The 18,720-nt window shown below is 44.7% G+C and overlaps 1 pseudogene; it reads left to right on the top strand.

Annotated features, from left to right (window-relative positions):
• Positions 1 to 18,372, top strand: part of LOC147717605 (E3 ubiquitin-protein ligase TRIM7-like) — a 146,550-nt pseudogene extending 128,178 nt beyond the window's left edge.
• The last annotated feature ends 348 nt before the right edge of the window (positions 18,373 to 18,720 follow it).

The following is an 18,720-nucleotide window of genomic DNA, read 5'->3' as shown; positions in this document are numbered from 1 at the left end:
TGGTTGTCAAATTCTTGCAAAAGTTATGTTTCCCAATGCTGAGAACAGCCTAGGCTATTCTTATACCCTTGAGGCAAGCGACAGAACTGCAATGAGACCCGAGGGCGCTGAATGCTGTCAAATACCTGCTTTCAGGTGCTGTATTATAGCAGAAAAATTAATTTGAGATGTCTAATGTGGTTTTGTATTTTTTACGCACTATGTAATTGTAATTGTTACTAATTAGTGCAACGCTATGCACGTTTTGTACAGCGAATGTACATGTAGCTGTGTTCAAATGTCTGTAATCTAACATGAAGAAGTATGAATGTTCTGGTTTCATTACTGGCAACAAGGGATTGTTCGTAGGGGAGGTGCAACTTTGTATTATATCTTTTGGTATTCAAATTGTATTAGAATCATAGTTGTTTTTTAGCCTCATGCTTAACAGGGTATTTATTCTCTTTGAGGTTCTGGGGTTGACCTCATAGGTATTATGCGAAAAAGCGAGCCACCATCCCACCCCACATGGTTGTGGTATAATGCTGGAGCTTGCACTAACGCCCACCCCTTGGCATATGATTGTCTAACTGATTCTGGAATGAGGTCAGAGAAAGCAGGAAAAATTACAGTTTCTCCCTTTGGACAGTTCATGACAAACACTAGTGGCCAATCCTTTTCAGCCAAGAGAATGTCGTAGACGAATGACAAGTTCTCCCAAAATTATTGGATGCTGCATATCCCCCCTCTATTTGGATTTGTGTTTTGTATAACCGGTGCATGACACTCACTCTCTTATCCTTTGTTTCTACCTGGATATGGTCAATGCTACAGGCACTAGACAATCCATCAGGCTCTGGTGAACTATTGTGACTTCTGCCCCAATGTCCAGCATGGTCAGAGCCCACTTCCCTCTCAGAAGCAGTGTCTTCAATATCTGTGGCATGTTGCACTTTGAGCCCAGCTACCTTCTTTTTGAATTGAGGTTTGGATTGTTTAGGTTTGTATTTATTTATTATAGAGTCAGAAGAGCGTTGTGAGTCCTTCCTCGTTTTCACATACTCCTTGTATCTGCGCTCTGGCGGTCCACCTCTATCCAAGCGTGTTTTGGATGACTCCTGAAAGGAACGAGAAGAATGTGTATCGGTATCCTAATACCTGTCAGGCATTTTATTATTATCACAGTTATGCAAATGATAGCGTTTTTCAGTAGCTTTCTGGTCAGGAGATCCACCCCATGTTTTAGACTTGTGTTTATCTTTCTGACTGTCCCACTTCTTCTTAGTAGAAGAATCTGATGCCTGCTTCAAGTTATCCTCTCAGAAATACTCTTAATTTGTGGTTTACTAGGTTTGGCTCCCAAATGACCTCTACCTACATTTGCATAGGTTTCATGTTCTCCCAGAGCTAAATTTGTGAGTTGCTGGCGTATAGCTAACAATGCTGTTTCCCCTTTTTAAAATGTATTTATTGAGTTTTATATAGCGCAAACATGACACAATAGGATATTAGAGCTCTGTACAAATGATCAGGGACAAATATGACAGTATAACATATGTTTTGAAGGATACAGGAAGTTAGAACGATAAACCGGTGGAGGAGGACCTATCCAGAGCAGGGCTGAAAGTCTATGTATTAGAACATAGGGGCAGATTTACAAGAAACCAACGCATCTGTACAGATGTGTCAGTTTCCCTGCACCTCCATACGAAACCCTTGCGCCACCATGGATGCACCGTATTTGCAATACAGCGCACCATGATGCAAGGATTGACAGATGCGTCAGAAATTCTGATGCATCTTTTGGTGCAAAATTGCTGCATTTGCTGGAGTTGCTCATGAAAGTGACGCAGCTACAGCAAAGCCTCACAACAGGTAGGGGAGTCCCATTTTAAAAAGCCTTGCATGTTCCCTTATGCCTGGTCTGAGCAGGCATAGGGATTTTTACGCAATGAAGCCATAGAGTGAGGCAGTGAAATGTTGTAAACGCAAAGGTGGCACAAAAGTGTTGCAAGGGGATTGTAAATCTGCCCCATAGATCGGAAATACAAACATGGTTGGGAATACAATATAATTGGGAACGATGCAGGAAGTCACAAGATCAAGCTGGGGAGGTAGTCCCAACAAAGCAAGGCTGGTGTGTCAATATATAGTGGTGTAGTAGGAGGTAAAAAGTCCTGTGTGGAGAGGATACATCAAAACTGAAAGCCAGGGCAGGGTTTCATAGATATCTAGTTCAGAAAGGTATTCATCTGTAGTACTTTAATGTATTTTCTGAAGGACCCGATTGAGGGATTCAGTCTGGTTACCGAATGTGAGGAGTTAGATTCTCAAGGCAGTACCTGAGAAGGCACAGTTACAAGTTTTCTTTCTATGAGATTTCTGAGGTTTCATCAAAAGAGTGTTAGAACTTCTAGTGGATCTGCAACTACATAGAGGTGTAGAAGTGTAGGCTTTTGTGGTTCATGCAGACAATTTTTAATTTAATCCTTGTTTCATATGGATGCCAGTTCAGCAACTTCAAACCAGGAGAGTTGTGGTTGTTTTCTTTGGATTCTGTGATGAGCCTTTGCAGCCACGTTAAGAGAGGCCCTTACGGCACCAGCTTGTAGCTAGTTAGACAAATAATTCAACCTAGAGATGACTAAAGCTTGAACAGTGGACTTACAGTCATCATGGGAGAGGGAGGGTTTTATTTTCCTTAGGACATTCATTTGGAACTTTGCTGCTTTTGTTGGCAGAGCTGATGTGCTCCTGCTTGTTCAGGTTTTTATCTAGTATTATTCCCAGCGATCCCAAGGAATCTCTGATGTGTGGTACACAGTTTAGTGCTGTTAGATGTTTCATTATTTTTGAATAATGGGAGATTGCTTGGGTGGGGACAGTAGGATGAATTCTGTTTTGAGAGAGTTTAGCTTGAGATGGTTGGAGGTCAGCTAGTTTTTAGTTTTGTGTAGAGTTATGTTGAGTGTCCTGATAGCATCAGGAAAAAGAATTTTCAGGTACAATTGTGTGTCATCAGCAAACGTGATAGTGTAAATTAGATGTCAGTTAACAGAATGGTGGATACTGCGGAACAGTTGCCCATCAGTTTCATCCTCAAATCCAGGGCAGGGTCTGCCCCATACTCATTCTGAATCTGGTTGAGCACAACTGAAAAACAGCTCATGAGGGTGTACCATGTGTTCCAGTATACACTGCAGCAAAGACTGTATCCCAAGTATCGCAGTCTTCCATGGGGGAGCCATCCCCATTGGCAAGAACATTGTGTAAATTCTATGGTTTTCTTGGGGTCCTGTATGAGGAAGCACTGCTTCAAGCTGATTTGTTTTTTCTGCAGTCCCATCTGGTGGGAATTTTTCCCATGACCGCTTTGATGGTTACTGGACTAAGTCCAGGTGTAGCCAATTGTGGTTGGGCAGCTTGAGCGGCCATTGCCGAATTTGTCAGCATTCGCATAACAAACTGTCAAACATCTGTATATTCTGTATATAGGCCTGTGAACAATGTACGTAGTTGTGGTGCTTTCAGATTTGTTATGTCTGTATATGGTGTGTAACCAGGTTAGACTGGCCATGTTGCTCCTTCATTGCAGGGGACCTAGTCTAACTTCACAGGTAGTTTGTGGTAGGGTATGTTCAAACCAAGTTTGGTTTTCCTGGTATGCTAGTTGTATTTCTAGTGCTTTATAAGCTGTGTAGTTGTTAGGAACTGTAGCTGCAGTGTATGTAAGAAAAGATCATGCAAGTGCATTTGTTGCTGGAAATGTGACCCATGAATAGAACACATCTGTCCTGAATTCTTTATTGGCCTCAACCACGAAGGTAACATCACCATCCACAAGGGGCAGGCCACGTTGTTGTAACCTCTCAGTAACTGCATATTTGCAGTTTGCTATTATGTTAATTGTGACTTAATTTTCACCATATGAATATGTGGAATTCAGAGCTGGTATCACTGTGTGGTGATCCTTTTAAAGGTTCAAACTTGAACAGCCTACAGCCAATACAAATGGGTCCCCTACTCAGCTGAGGAGGATTTGTTTTTCCTAACACTACAGACCTATCCAGTTAGGAGGTGAGTAGGGGTCTGTGGGTACACAACTACTTGGGCGATCCATTAAATAAGAACCCAAGCTAGAACATTGGTGGCACCATGGCATACAGTTCATACTTTCTCAGTAAAAACTATGCTTTTGTTGGACAACATAAGCATCAGGATTGGGTGAGTCTGGTTCCACGCACACCCTCAGATATGTTGGCCAGTAGTCATGCTAGCTCACAGTGCACCATCTGTTACCCAAACCTGACAAGGTAACAAATGGATTGTGCAACCTCAGAACTTGGCAACACTGACACCCCAAGGAAATGATGGTAACAGACCCTTTCATGTGGTAACCCCTGCATACCCCAAGAGATACACAAGAAATGCTCAGCAAGATGTTTCAATATTTATTGAAGTTTTGTGATTCTTAAGCAGGTCATTGTGCCAGCTCCACCTGCAACAGTTCTCCTTTCCAACTTGCCCGAAGTCCGCACCCTCTGCTGCCCTTGGCCAGTGCCTCCTCTGCTGATTTTCTGCTCTTTGTTTGCCTTTTCTGCTTGTCTTTCTGCTTTCCTTCTGCTGGTTGTCTGCTAGTTTTTCTGCCTTCCTTCTGGTTTTCTGCTCGTTTTTCTGCCTTCCTTCTGCTGGTCTTCTGTTAGTTTGTCTGCCTCTTCTCAGCTCAGTACTGCCCACTATTTTGCCTCTTTCTACTCAATTCTGCCCTCTATTTTCCTATTTCTACTCATTTCTGCCCTTTGTATTGCTTCTTCATGCTTGTTTCTTACCTGTATCTTGCCTCTTTCTGCTCGTTTCCTCCCTCTTCCTGTCGATTGCCGCCTCCCACCGTTTCCCTCCCGGAGGAAGAAACTCAAGACCTGGCTCTTCGACTGAGACATGGCATCAACAGCGCCCAGATACCCCTAGGGGTGGCAGTGCTATGCTCTACAAATACTGATTAGTTGGTTTTATAAAAGACATGTTCTGCGATATTCAATAGAAGGAAATCGAATAACTTGATCAGAATTATGAGAATGTGAGAATGGTGTAGACGATAAACAGTTCAACCATTGTGCTGTAACAGAGAATATGCTTGCATATAAGTACTGTTATATTGTACTCCTACCAAGCGATACCTATCCTAGTATGTATAGCAGTGGCGCCTAGCAATGCACAAATATGGTGTGGCGTGTTGACATACAACTCACCATTAATGCTGCTTCCACCCGGTGTGGCAATTCTGTACCCCGATCCTGGAAACCACGAGCAGGAAAGGGAAGGACTTCCTTCCTGCCCAGTGGGACGCAAATTATACCAATCCTGGAGCTGCTCTTGTGGTGTTTTCAGCATGAGAGCAGCTCAAGGATAGGTTGAAGCAGGTTAAGCCAGAGCTTATTTTGAGGCTGTGGGGTCTGTTCCAGCAACCCCCTGGCTGCTTCACTACCCTGGGATTGCTGGGTCTACAGTGCGCATGTTGGGCTGGCCGTCGCAAGACAGCCGGACAATTCAACATACGCACTGTAGACTCAGCAGTCATCTTGCACTCGCAGGATTCAGACCCGCCCTCACACTGGAAAATTTAAATGGCATTATTCTGCCATTTTATTTATTTGTGTTTGCCTGCTGGGCACGCGGCAGGCTGGGTGGCGCTCCTCTGTCCTTTAGGCAAAACTGCTCCTGATATCTAGAATAGGTGGATCTGCAAGATCCCGGTAGGGTGATTTAACTTCCCATTACCTGCGGGTAAATGTCATCAGAGTGCCTGTCTTGTTGGAGAGCTGGGCATCCTCCCTAACAAGAGATAAACCGGAATCAGCTGAGCTTGAATTCCAGAATGGGGTCGCCTCTCAGTACCAGCAAAGTGCTCCTCTTAAATAAACAAGGAAGTGATGCTGTTTATAAAATAAACAACACCCATGTTGCCATGCAGAAGCACCAGTCAGACAGCTCCTGTTTATTCTATTGCAATAGCTCTGTCACCGAGCGGACAACATGTTGAGTAGTGAACTTAGCTCTTGTACAGAATTTTTCAGGTAGTTGATAATATGCCAACAAAGTGAAAATGCAAGAAAAATCAATTTCAGAGAATATTATCCTGCACAGGCACACAACGGAGTGTGTCAAATGTCAATGTATACTGTTCAAGAAAAGATGTCTAGTTAACGTGAACATGCAAAGTGGCGGTATTTTCTCTCGATCAGAAATCTGAATACATGACAGGAGGGGGGTGTAGGAAGCCTCACTGATTAAACCGGTGAAATGCTCTCATGCCTTCCCTGAGGTGTCCATATTTTCCAGACAGCATCTAATTCAGTTAGTTACTGCGCAGACTTGCTAACCGCTCGGAAGACTTCACAGAATGGGTAGACTCTTCATTATCATGCCTGTGATGTCCCACATCAGCGCGTTCTTTCCAACACACATGTGAGACTTCATAGAGGGACATGTTTTCTGGGGGGAGGTCTTCAGGACATTTTTATATGTCTTGGGCTGGCCCATCCATCCTCTGCCAAGCTTGCACTCCATCATAGCATGGATGCCAGGGACGCAAACGAGTATGCCAAGGCCTTGAAGCACTTGGGTCTAGTTTGGCCTCGGCTGAATATTGCAGAGATCTGCAAGACCTCCCGCCACCCAAGATGGAGCGGGTGGATTTGGGGACACAACAAAGGCATGTTTTTGAAAATGCTGACATACAGAGCTTGGTGATGCCTGCAAAAGCACAACAAAATATGAAAGTTATAACAGGAACATTTCAGATTGCAGGGCACAATTTAAATAGGAGTGTGTGGGTTCATGCCTTTTATAATTGACGAGGCAGACAAGAAATATCCATGCTTGCTGCTTTTATATCTCACACCAGATCATGTGGACTGAACAGGTCTACTTGTACCACTTGGTTCTTAGATTATTGCAGATATTGTCTGTTGTACTATGTTATTTATGCAAATGTCACTAAGCATCTTCATTAAATAAAATGTAGTGGTAGAAAATGTGCTTTTGGTGAGGTCTCAGTGCTGACAACCCTTCTATCCATTTCTTTTCTAGATGCAGAAAACCAAACCTACCAAAATGGACGAGGTAAGTGTGAGCTGGTGTAAGAGCATCTGCATGCGGTCCTTGGTTTTGGAATTGGCCTATAATTTGTTGTATTTCAGAATTTATATAGTGCTTACTACCCCTATATGGGGCACTAATCAACTTACCTATGTGGGTAGCATGCTACAGCATGTAGGGTGTGTGGGTTTAAGGATGTTATCCTATGTGGGAAGTGTTTCCATGTCATGAGTACGGACCACCGAGGTGTGGTTATCGTGTTCTGGGATGCAGCACGCAGCAGAGTGGTGGATGATGAGGTGTAATAGACACGCGCAGTTTAGGGTTTTCAGGATACTGGCAATTTTGAGCAGCTCTGCAGGTCACATTGTGGTATTTCTTATGATTATTGGCTGGTTGCTGCACTGGGTTGTCCAGTTACAAATTTTGTGTTTAGTTGTGGTCCTGAGCTGGCATGGATGAAGGGAAAATTAGAGAGATCTGCTGGGATGGGAGATGTTACTATAAGCCCATATCAGCGTGTCATTGTGAGATGTAGTGAAGCGGTCATAGTATATGGATGTTTGGGACCTGCTGTGATGGACTAGATAAAAGTCCTCCGATTGTCCAGTAGTGTGTGATAAGTCTCTCATGACTAATCCATGCCTGATCAGTTGGTGATGGCTGGTTTATCAGCTATACAATACTGGTGATAGAGATCCCTAATAGCACATATGTCTTATGTGAATGTTAGAGGTATAAGTTACAATTGGCTGGACACCACTTAGTATTATGGTCATAGTATTATTGTATGCCAAAATGTTATATATGAAAGGACATAACTGTATAATATCCTGGAGAATCAAAGGTCAGCCCTCCTTAACTTACATGCCTATCGAAAAGAGTTTGCCAATGTTTGCCAATGTTTTCAGTTGCTTTCTGAAGTGTTTATACTCCTGGATGCTTCAAATGCTGGGTGATAGTGAGTTCCAGAGCTTGGCAGCTTGTACTGAGCAACCAGTGTCTCCTATGGATTTGTTATGGTAAGGTGCAACATCCTGTTTCATTTATATTGCTTGAAATAAACATGTAGGTATTGCTTTCCTTTTCATTACAAGGCTCTGTGGACAATGCAGAGTGCTTTGAACATTGCCCTTCTAGGTACAGGTAACCAGTGGAGCGATTGCAGGACTAGAGTCATGCGTTCTTGTGGGCGAAGGCATAGACAAAGCTTTGCTGCAGCATTTTGGTTGAGTTGTGCTTTGCGTTTGTTGAATGTGGGCGCCTCAAGGTATAGGCTGTTGACATAGTGGAGCTTGAAGATTACAAGTGTGAGGATGACAAGCAGTTTATGTTGTTATACATGATATGGGACTATGCAACATTGTGTTTTCATTGTGTAGAAGGCGCTCTTTGTGATGCTGTTAACAGTTGGTATCAAGGATAGGTCTGATTCCATATTTAGTCCTAGGTTTGTGACTTCTATTGCTATTGGCAGAAGGGCCTCAAGTTCCTTAGGCCATGTGGTGGTAGCCTGGTATTTTTGTCACTTCTGCAGGTCACAATCTGTCTTTGTGGTATTTTGCTTTAGATTGTTATTCATCATCCATGTGTTAATCGCATTAAGACAGTCATCATGTTCTGAATTGTTAAAGTCTTGCGGAACACCCATTAAAAAAAGTGTTTGGGTGTCATCTGTATAGTAGTAACAAATGAGGTTGTGCATTTTAATTGGATTTGGTAGAGGGTTAGGTATATGTTGAATAATAGAGGGGATATGGTGGACTCCTGAGGATGTCACAGTGTTGCGTGTGTGCCGCTGATGTTTAATGTGATAGGTAGACTACTCTTTGTCTTTGCGGTGTGAAGCGATCCATACTAGAGTGGACTCCAAGATAATGGAGTCTTTGTAGTAGCTGATAAATCCAGAAGCAACAGGGCGGCCACTCCGGTCTTGTCCACTGTAAATGTAATAAAGAGAAAAACGGGCTAGGGTGGAGAAAGTCAGAGGACAATGAAAGGAAAGAAGTTAGAAAGAGAAAGAGAGGAATACAGGTAAGTAAGAAAGAGATAGATGAAGAAAAATAGAGGGACATTTAAATGACTATTGGTTGTGCTCTATTTAGAAGACTTACGTGTCATAGCCAGCTGCCCAGATGTCGCTGAGTGCTGATGCCTCAGAGTACAACTGCCACCACAGTGGATAGCAAAGCCAATGGGGTCACTGTTGCTCCTCCATAGATGCCACAGGCAGGGACAAGCAGTGGTGCCACCTCTGTGGATACCACAACCTGAATGTGCACTGGTTCCACCTCTGTGGCTACCACAGCCTGAGGGTTCACTGGCTCCACCTCTGTATATTCCACAGCCTGATGGTTCAATGGGTACACCTCTGAAGATACCACAGCCTGAGGATGCACCGGCTCCACCTATGTAGATACCACAGCCTCAGTGTGCCCTGGCTCCACCTCTGTATATACCACAGCCTGAGGGTGCACTGGTTCCAACTCTGTAGATACCACAAGCTGAGGGTGCACTGGTCCCACCTATATAGATACCACAGCCTCAGTGTGTCCTGGTTCCACCTCTGTGGATACAGCAGCCTCGAAGCCCTGGGTCCACCTCTGTGGATACCACAGCCTGAGGGTACACTAGTTGTACCTCTATAGATATGATAGCTTCAGGGTACACTGATTCCACTTACGGCATACCAGATCCTGAGTGTGCACTTGTTCCACTGCTGTAAATACTGCAGCCTGAGTGTGCACAAGTTAGATCTCTGTAGGTAACACAGCCTGAGGGTGCCCCGGATCTACCTCTGTTGATACCACACCCTGAGTGTGCACTGCTTCCAGTGTACACCCTGAGTGCGCACTGGTCCCACCTATGTATATACCACAGCCTGAGTGTACACTTATCCCACCTATGTAGATATCACAGCCTGAGGGTGCACTAGTTCCTCCTCTGTGGATACCACAGCCTCAGTGCCCTGGTTCCACCTCTGTGGATGCCACAGCTGAGAGTATGCCACAGCCTGAGAGTGCACTAGTTCTACCTCTATAGATATGACATCTTCAGCGTACACTGATTCCACTTATGGAAAACCAGTTCCTGAGTGTGCAATTGTTCTACTGTTGTAAATACAGCAGCCTGAGTGTGCACTAGTTAGACCGCTGTAGGTACCAAAGCTGGTGCACCGGTTCCACCTCTGTGGATATCGCAGCCTCGGTTCCACCTCTGTAGATACAACAGCCTGAGTGTGCACTAGTTTTCCCTCTGTGGATAGCACAGCCTGAGTGTGCACTGGTTCCACCTATGTATATACCACAGCCTGAGGGTGCACTGGTCCCACCTATGTAGATATCACAGCCTGAGGGTGCACTAGTTCCACCTCTGTGGATACCTCAGCCTCAGTGCACTGGTTCCACCTCTGTGGATACCGCAGCCTTGGTGCACCGGTTCCTCCTCTGTAGGTACCGCAGCCTGAAGGTGCACTAGTTCCACCTCTGTGGATACCGCAGCCCCAGTGCACTGGTTCCACCTCTGCAGATACCACAGCCTGGGTGTGCACTGGTTTTCCCTCTGTGAATATCACAGCCTGAGTGTGAACTGGTTCCACCTCTGTATATACCAAAGTCTGGGTGTGCACTGGTTCCCCCTCGGTAGATACCACAGGCTGAGTGTGCACTAGTTTTCCCTCTGTGGATAGCACAGCCTGAGTGTGCACTGGTTCCGCCTCTGTATATACCCCAGCTAGAGTTTGTACTTTCCTCCACCTCTATAGATACTGCGTCCAGTCGTGCTATCACTGCTCCGACCTATATGGATACCTCGTTTAGGGGCTGCTACCTTCATTGATATTGCTGATATCTCTGTGGCCATAGGAGAGAGAGACAATAGACCTGAGGTGAGCTGTGACTGACTGCCCTCACTGCCCATAGAGAGCAATCCTCAGATATGAGCCCGTGTGTTGAAGAAAAACACTTTGAGCCAACTGGAAGTCTAACACACGTTCATTAAGTAAACCACTGAATTGGCTAACCAGACTGCAGAGCCCCTCCTCTGAGAGAGGTGTGCATGTAATGCTGACTTCGTATGCATTTTCTTCACATAAAACAACATTGGAACGAGCACACATGATAAAAGTGTAACTACAAACAGTGTGATTAGGGAAGTACATGCAGACACCCTGAAACTAAGAAACACGGTGGCAACTTTTGACGAGCAATTAAATCGGAGTCCAAGCTCTCAAATGCTAAGTTGGAATTCCAGAACTAGCCCTGGTACCAAACATGAAACGTTAGTCTCACGTTATTTATAACTTCAGGGAAGGCCCCATGGACAGATCAGACCTGACACTGCAACTCCACACATATAACCGGAGAAAATTACCACGTAGACACTATAGCATGTCACCATGAACACCAGAGACTGTCTCCATCCTCAGTATAGAGGCTTCTAAACCCCCAGACTCCTTGTTGCCATAGATACCAGAGACTGGCATCACCAAACCAAAGAATTATGGTGGTGACAGTCACTCTTCTAGTCATAGACCCCACTGATGTCCACTTTCACCACCACGGACGCTACAGCCAGAGGTTATCACCACCAAAGACTGTTGCTGTCACCACTAGGGACTGCAGAGGCTGTCTGTCACCACCATTTACACCAGCGCCTTCCCCTGACAAGAAACTCCCACCGTGCACCCCATAGACCGCCAGTGACGCAGACATGTCAGCCAGTGAATGCAACCACAATTGATAGCACAACGAACATGGGAGGGTGCTGGACTTAGGAATAGTAAGATTTACTATTCCAACACCAGCCTACGTACAGTAGGGAAGGTGTTAAGGTTATAGCGCCATCCAGCACAAGTCGATGTAACGACTTGCATTGTAACGGTTGCGTTCTAACTGCATCGCGGTGTAATCACCGCGATGTAAAGGATGTTTCCCGGCCAGGATGGCCTCAATGTAGGTAGAGCCAGTTCACAATGAAACGCTTCCTGATCCTATAACAGTCTTCAAGCCCTTAAACCCTTATAAGCCCAACTTCTCACTTCATGTTGTGTGTAATGGTTTGCTCGATTAACAAATCATGACTCCTCTCACTTTGTTTTCCTTTTTTTTATTGCAGAGTCCCGTACACTGCAGGAAGGCCCAGGTAAGTGCAGTTGTATGATTGCATCGAAGTGGGCTTCATGGTCCGTGTAAACCAATGGGATCTGTAGTCTCAGATGTCTGTATACGCCCAAAGGCGCACTGTCACCCACGCAGACACATCTAGGCAACTGTGCACATCAAAATGTATAAGCACATACACACACACACACACACATACTATTTATATTGACTCTGGATCATACTGCTCGCTACTTGGTTGTGGTGGAAATGATGTTGGACTGGACCAGGGGCACTTTATCAAAGTTTGTATCAATGGGACCACCGCAAAAAGTCATGTCTACTAGTCCGCTATGGTTCCTGTTCCATCAGTAGCTTCCACCAGGGGGCACTTTTGGGTTGCCAGGAAGATCTGGTGGTTACTCCCTGGTTGTTGGTTATTGTAGGAAGCAAAGATAGACAACTGTGCGACTATTGATCGCTGTGCGCTATATGTTGAATAGAGTAGGCGCACAAACAATTAAATTAAATAAGGGTTTAAGCCAGAACAGAGGAGCACCCTGTTGTAGAGAGCATCAAAGCTGGGAACCATTTAATGTGTGCCTAACAATAAAGTAAAACTGTTAGCGCCTGATTCTGATGCGGATTGGAAAGCTTCCCGACCAAATTGGTTTGGAAATGGTTCCCGACCCACTCAGATCGGGAAAGTCTGGCCGACAGAATACGATGCATCTGGATGCTTCCCAATACGATTTGGTTGGACTCCCATTGACTTCAATGGGAGCATATGTTCCTAACCTCATCATAATTGGGCCCTCGGTCGGTAAGACATGTTCCCGATCCGATTTGGAAGGAGCAAATGCCGTTAGGAGGCCTTCCTGACCGCATCAGAATCAGGCCCTAGGTGGGAATGCTTTCCTAACCGCATCAGAATCAGGCCCTTAGTTGTGACCAAGAAGCTGTAATATATGGAGTGCTTGATGGTGCAACCAGTGTGTGCACCTGTTTTTTGCACCCCAAGAAATTTTATTACAAGCTGGTCCGCAGATGCTTCTGTAATTTAGATTGCGCCGGTATAGCTCAAGGGAATGTTCCCTAATTTGAAAGGGGAGAGGGACCGTTGCAAATGAGGGAGTCCATTGCCTTTGCGCCTGCGTCATATTACAGGCACTGAAGCAAAGAGGCCATCAGAGGCTCACTGAATGTCTGCCATACAAATGTGGTTCAAAGCCAGTGTGCAGCGGAAGGACACCCTTTGGAAGAGTGGCCCTAAGGAACCCCAAGTGATCCCTCAGCAGGCAGGTACAGTCACTCATTGCACCCACCAGCAGGGAGTTTTCTGCCCCCTTTTTGAATGCCAAGCTGGGTGCCACCAGCGCATTAGAAGGCAGAGCGATCGCTGTAAATAGCTGCTCAGCCTTCCATCAAGACACTGATCCCAGTGCGAACCAGGGATCGTGCCTGTACTATAAACAGCGCATGTAGGGTGATACAGCACTGTGCGAGTAGCACACACATTTAGGTGTATTCTGCAAGGCAGAGTGGCACATTGCCTGTATACATAATGCAGCCCCAAGTTTCAAATTCATGTGGCACTACATATATACCGAGTAAAACCGTCCATTACATATTTCCCAAATAGTAGATGTACTTTCTCAAGTACGTAACATTTTTCTCTTTAATTTCATCAGATATTCTTAACAACAGAGGGGCATATTATCAAGCGGCAGCGATAATTATCGCTGGTCCCTCTTAGCAAGATTTTTTTTTTATCGCAGGCAATTATCGCCATGCTATCGCTGTATTAACAACACATATCGCAATGGCGGTAATTTTCCAGCGAAAGCGGTGTTTTCCATAGAACATCGCTGGTTTTCCAGCGATGTTCCATGGAAAACGGCGATAACCTTGCTGATACGACCCTCCACCCCCATTGTTAGGTCTAGTTAAGTCTGCATTTTTGCAGACGTTAGTTTTTGGCGAAAACTGCGTTTTCCGCCAAAAACGAACATCTGCAAAAATGCGTGGGCATCCTTGTAAATATCGCAATGTACATTTTGCGATGTACATTTCGCGATATTTTACAAGGTAGTCCGGTCAGGGGTAGGCCCAGTAATGCGCACTTTGCATCTCATTATAGATGCAAAGTTCGACGTGCTGGAAACGGGCGCTATGTCAAGGAAACACGTGCTAATGTGTCCTTGATGATATTGCAATAAAATTATCGCTGCTTTTCACCCGAAAACGAACGCTAAAGCGGCGATACTGTTATCGCCAGCCCTTGTTTATATGCCCCAGAGTTCTTTAAAGCTTCTATAATGATCATTTCAAGCGTCTTTCACCCAATGGACTTTTCCAAGATGTACGGTCCCAAATGGGTGTCCATTCAAAACATTTTGCACACTGGAAATTGCCCATCCAGTTTTGGAGATGAAAGAATGAATGATCAGATTTTTAGAACGTGGCAGCTGCCCAAAACTGTGTCCAGGCGCCTGAGTAATGCAAAAGCAGGGCACATTGGAACTCACAAGTCCACATTAAAAAGCCAGGGTTTCTACTGCTTTCTAAGTTGGGTTTCATTTATGGTATGGCATAAAGGAGAGGCAATACTTTTCTAGGTTTGAGCTGATAAATAAAAGCCAGACCGCTTCCTTTAGTGAATATAGCACGTTACTACCTGTGCTATTACCACGCAGTAGGTTACAACGCGGTCGTTACAACGACCGCGTTGTTAGCACGCGTGGCTTTACATCGCAATTCATTTCTACGACTTGTACTAGGTGGCGCGCTTGATTTAGGAATAGTATAAATTACTATCCCTACTCCAGTTAGCGCAACAGCAGGGAAGGTGTTGGATTTAAAATCCAACACATTTCCTAGTGTTGCATGCCACCTAGCGCAAGTCGTAAAAACGACACACGATGTAAAGCCACGTGTGGTAACAACGCGGTCTTTGTAACAACCGCGTTGTTACCTACCTGTGCGGTAATAGCAGCGTTGTAAACACGGTTTCCAATTTTCTAAATCGGCAGCAATCGTATTTGCATAAGATGTTTAGACCTAGACTGGCACCAGGACTTCTTCAGAACAAACCTGACCGCTGCATTCTGCACAATCTGAAGGCGATCAATTAATCAGGGAGCCCCAAAGAAACTATATTTGTGTAGTCCAGACTAGCTTTATCAAGGCGTGGACTAAAATCATGCTTGTATCAATTGGTAAAAAATACAGTATCGTTTTCATAGATCGTAAAAGGAAAACCATGTGCCAGTCACAAACAGAAATGGGGAGAGTATAGATAAATCTATGTCTTACTCTTTTATTAATCGTTTTATAATGCATTGTAATGCCGTTTTTGGAAACAAACTTTATTTTAATGTATTGTACTTTTATGGCCTATTTAATTAGATCAAATAAAATGTATTCTGATAAATCGGTGTCAAACTTAACTCCCAAAGTTTTGGCTACAGCAGTAGGCTGAGGGGGGACCCCAATGCATAAGGCCACCAGTTGCTAGACCATACCTTGTGTGCATTTCTGAACAGCAAGGTTTCAGTTCTATCTGAATTGCATTTCAGATGCCTCTCTTCCATCCTGTGCACCACAGTTAGGCCTTCTTTAGACACTTCTTGTGTGGAGCTAGGATTCTCCCGTTGGGGAAGAGCTGCGTGTAGTTCCCGTAAGAGACAACCGTCAATGGTGATCACTGTCCTGCTGGTTCAGGTATTGTAAATGTATGGCCAGTAGCTGAGGCTAGCCAGCTTGGTGTGAGGCACATTGTTTTTTTTATTAGGCGGCCAACTTCCTGATATTTCCAATTCTGGACTTTCATGTAATAAACCTCTTAGTTCTGCTTCCTTTAAAGAAATTAGATTATCACTCCTGAAAACATAGATTGGTGAGCAGAAAGATCAGTAGTAGTGTAGTGATCTAGCGTTTTTTATGGAGAGTGCCCTGTGTCGCAACGAGTGCGTGCGCCCTCTTTCTGCACATGCTTTCAATTCCTCTTCTGCAATAGAGATCACACCAGCAATATGTGTGATCTCAAGAGGATGTTCCCTCATTTACATGGGGGTGTGGCCACATGCAAATGAGGAAACACTCTGCCTCTACACTGATGCACACTGTATTACAGGTGCATGCACACAGGCAAAGCAGCTGGTGATAGGCGCACTGACTATCCACCACAAAGAGTTGGCGCACAGTCATCGCTCCTCCCAGGGGTACGCCTTATAATGGGATAAAGAGGATACAATGGACGCCACCAGACATTTCCCAGCACCCGCCTACAGTGGGATTTCTGCACCTCTCTTGTAATATAGGGCAGGTTGCCACCTGAAAAGTGAAAGACAGACAGGCTGCTTAAAAAAGTTGCTCCATATTTCATTAGTGCACTGCCACCAGGGTAGCTGCGAGTTTGCGACTACCCCGGGGTAGCGCATTAACTGTAATAGAGCACATTGGCCGACTCTGTGCCTGGCATGCCTATTTGGAGGTGCACAGGGCTCAGAAGTGCACCTCATATGTTACAATCCCCATGGAGTGAAGTGGTCCCTATACTATGTATCTCGCTTAACAGTATATATTCCACTCTGACCATATTACACATACTTTAACAATGCTCGACAAAGCAAGACAATCTTGGGCTGCTTACATAATCTATTTTAGGTGAATCAAATGTCTATGACATAACAAATGCAAACAACGATGCATAATTATATGTATACCTCACACATGCAGAGAAATATAAAAGATGATGACACGGATCTACGCAAACATATGCACACACACACACACAGACACACACCTGCAGACAGGAAAGGAGCGATGGATGGTGAGAAAAACAAATATAATTACACCGATACAGAAGACTTTCAGAAACATACTCAGAGCAACATCTTCAAACGAAATGCTCACATTTTTATTTTGGCGCAAGTTATATGGCTATGTCTACACATATGCTCATATATAGAATATTGAATACTCCTATAACACACACCTAATTAGAGAGATAAACAAAGGTGCAGAGATGCATAAAACAGGTAGATACACGGTGACAACCCGTGTTTGGAAACAGGCTTCCCCACGAACAATGATACAGTGGGGTGCTGGGATGGACTGGTGTGCAAAACTAAACAAACCCATTTATGTTGCAAGGGGGCGCCCTGCAAAGGTATTTAAGAACTGGGGTAAATGCTGGGACTACCATGGTCTAACTTCCACATTGGAACCCTTGGTGAATCATGTCATCTATACCTGCGAGGAAGGGTCGGAGTGGTGGCAGGTATCGGTCGATTGTCTCTTACAAACATAAAAAAATGTGCTTAACAAGAAAAAGATACACAGTAAGGGGTGCACACAGGTAACGGTACAAGGGAAAATGTGTACACAGATACCAAACAGAGGACAAATCTATGGAGAGACACATTCCCAAAACAGAATGGAACTTGAGCTTAGACACAGACCCACACTAAAGGATTATGTTTTGACATTTATATATATGGTGGCACACAAACACAATTGCATGTTACAGGCCATACCACTCAGGGGCACGTACATGACGGTGGCAGACACGTCCTTTATGCTGCTCTTCCCAGGCTGGCATTCACCACCTGTCTCTCTTGTTTCAGCTCCTTACACTGAGGTTACTGTTACATTGGAGGAGGACTCCGCTGGCAGCCATCTTGACATCAAAAGAGACCAGAACTGCGTAAAACTTAAAGGCAATGCAATGCCTGATGAACGGGGGCAGCCAGTCGCGTTTGGCAAAGATGGCTTCACCGAAGGAAAGCACTTTTGGAAGGTGCATGTGGGCAAAGCCGACAGGTGGGCCCTGGGTATTGCTGAAGAATCTCTAAAAAGTACCATGAACAGTAACCTGCTCGAGGAGGAGGGGACCCGGGCAGTGGGCCTGACTGCGGGCCAGTACCAAGCATTCACCTCTCCGCTGACCAAGCTAAGCCCAGACCCACCTCCCGAGACACTGGTGGTGTATCTGGACATTGGAGGAAAACAGCTGTCCTTTTATAATGCAGACCCTCTAAGGCACATTCACACCGATATAATTCGCTTCCGCGAGAAGGTCTTCCCTTTCATCTGGACCATGGACCAGAAGAACTGGATTACTGTGTCTCCTCCACAGTCTGCTGACACCAGTGTAGACACAGTGAGCCATTCTAGCAAAGCAATTGGCTAAAACCCACATGTGGGCAGACTGGCAGCCTGCCCATCCTGAAACGTGAATTTATGATGTAAGATTGCATGTATGAAAATGTTATTTCTACATGAGCATGGAGATGGTACTGGTTGTAAGCTATTTTTTAAAAACGTGTCCAAAGAGTATATTTTAAAGCATATTTTTTCACAATAGCATAGTTTAAAAGCGGGTTCAGAAAAATTATTGAAAAATAGGGTTGACACTTTTTTTTTAAAGCAAAATTACTGTCTGCTGCTTGAGATCTGCAAGAGACAGAAACTGGTGGCTGAACAAGAATTATTGTGGATCATTCTGCAGCCATGATTTACATGGATATTTGCTATAGTA

This window comes from Lissotriton vulgaris, chromosome 5 (assembly GCF_964263255.1).
Source record: "Lissotriton vulgaris chromosome 5, aLisVul1.2, whole genome shotgun sequence".
In the NCBI taxonomy this organism is placed as follows: Eukaryota; Metazoa; Chordata; class Amphibia; order Caudata; family Salamandridae; genus Lissotriton; species Lissotriton vulgaris.
Note: the sequence above shows the minus strand (reverse complement) of the source record. Positions and strands in the feature narration are given on the sequence as shown.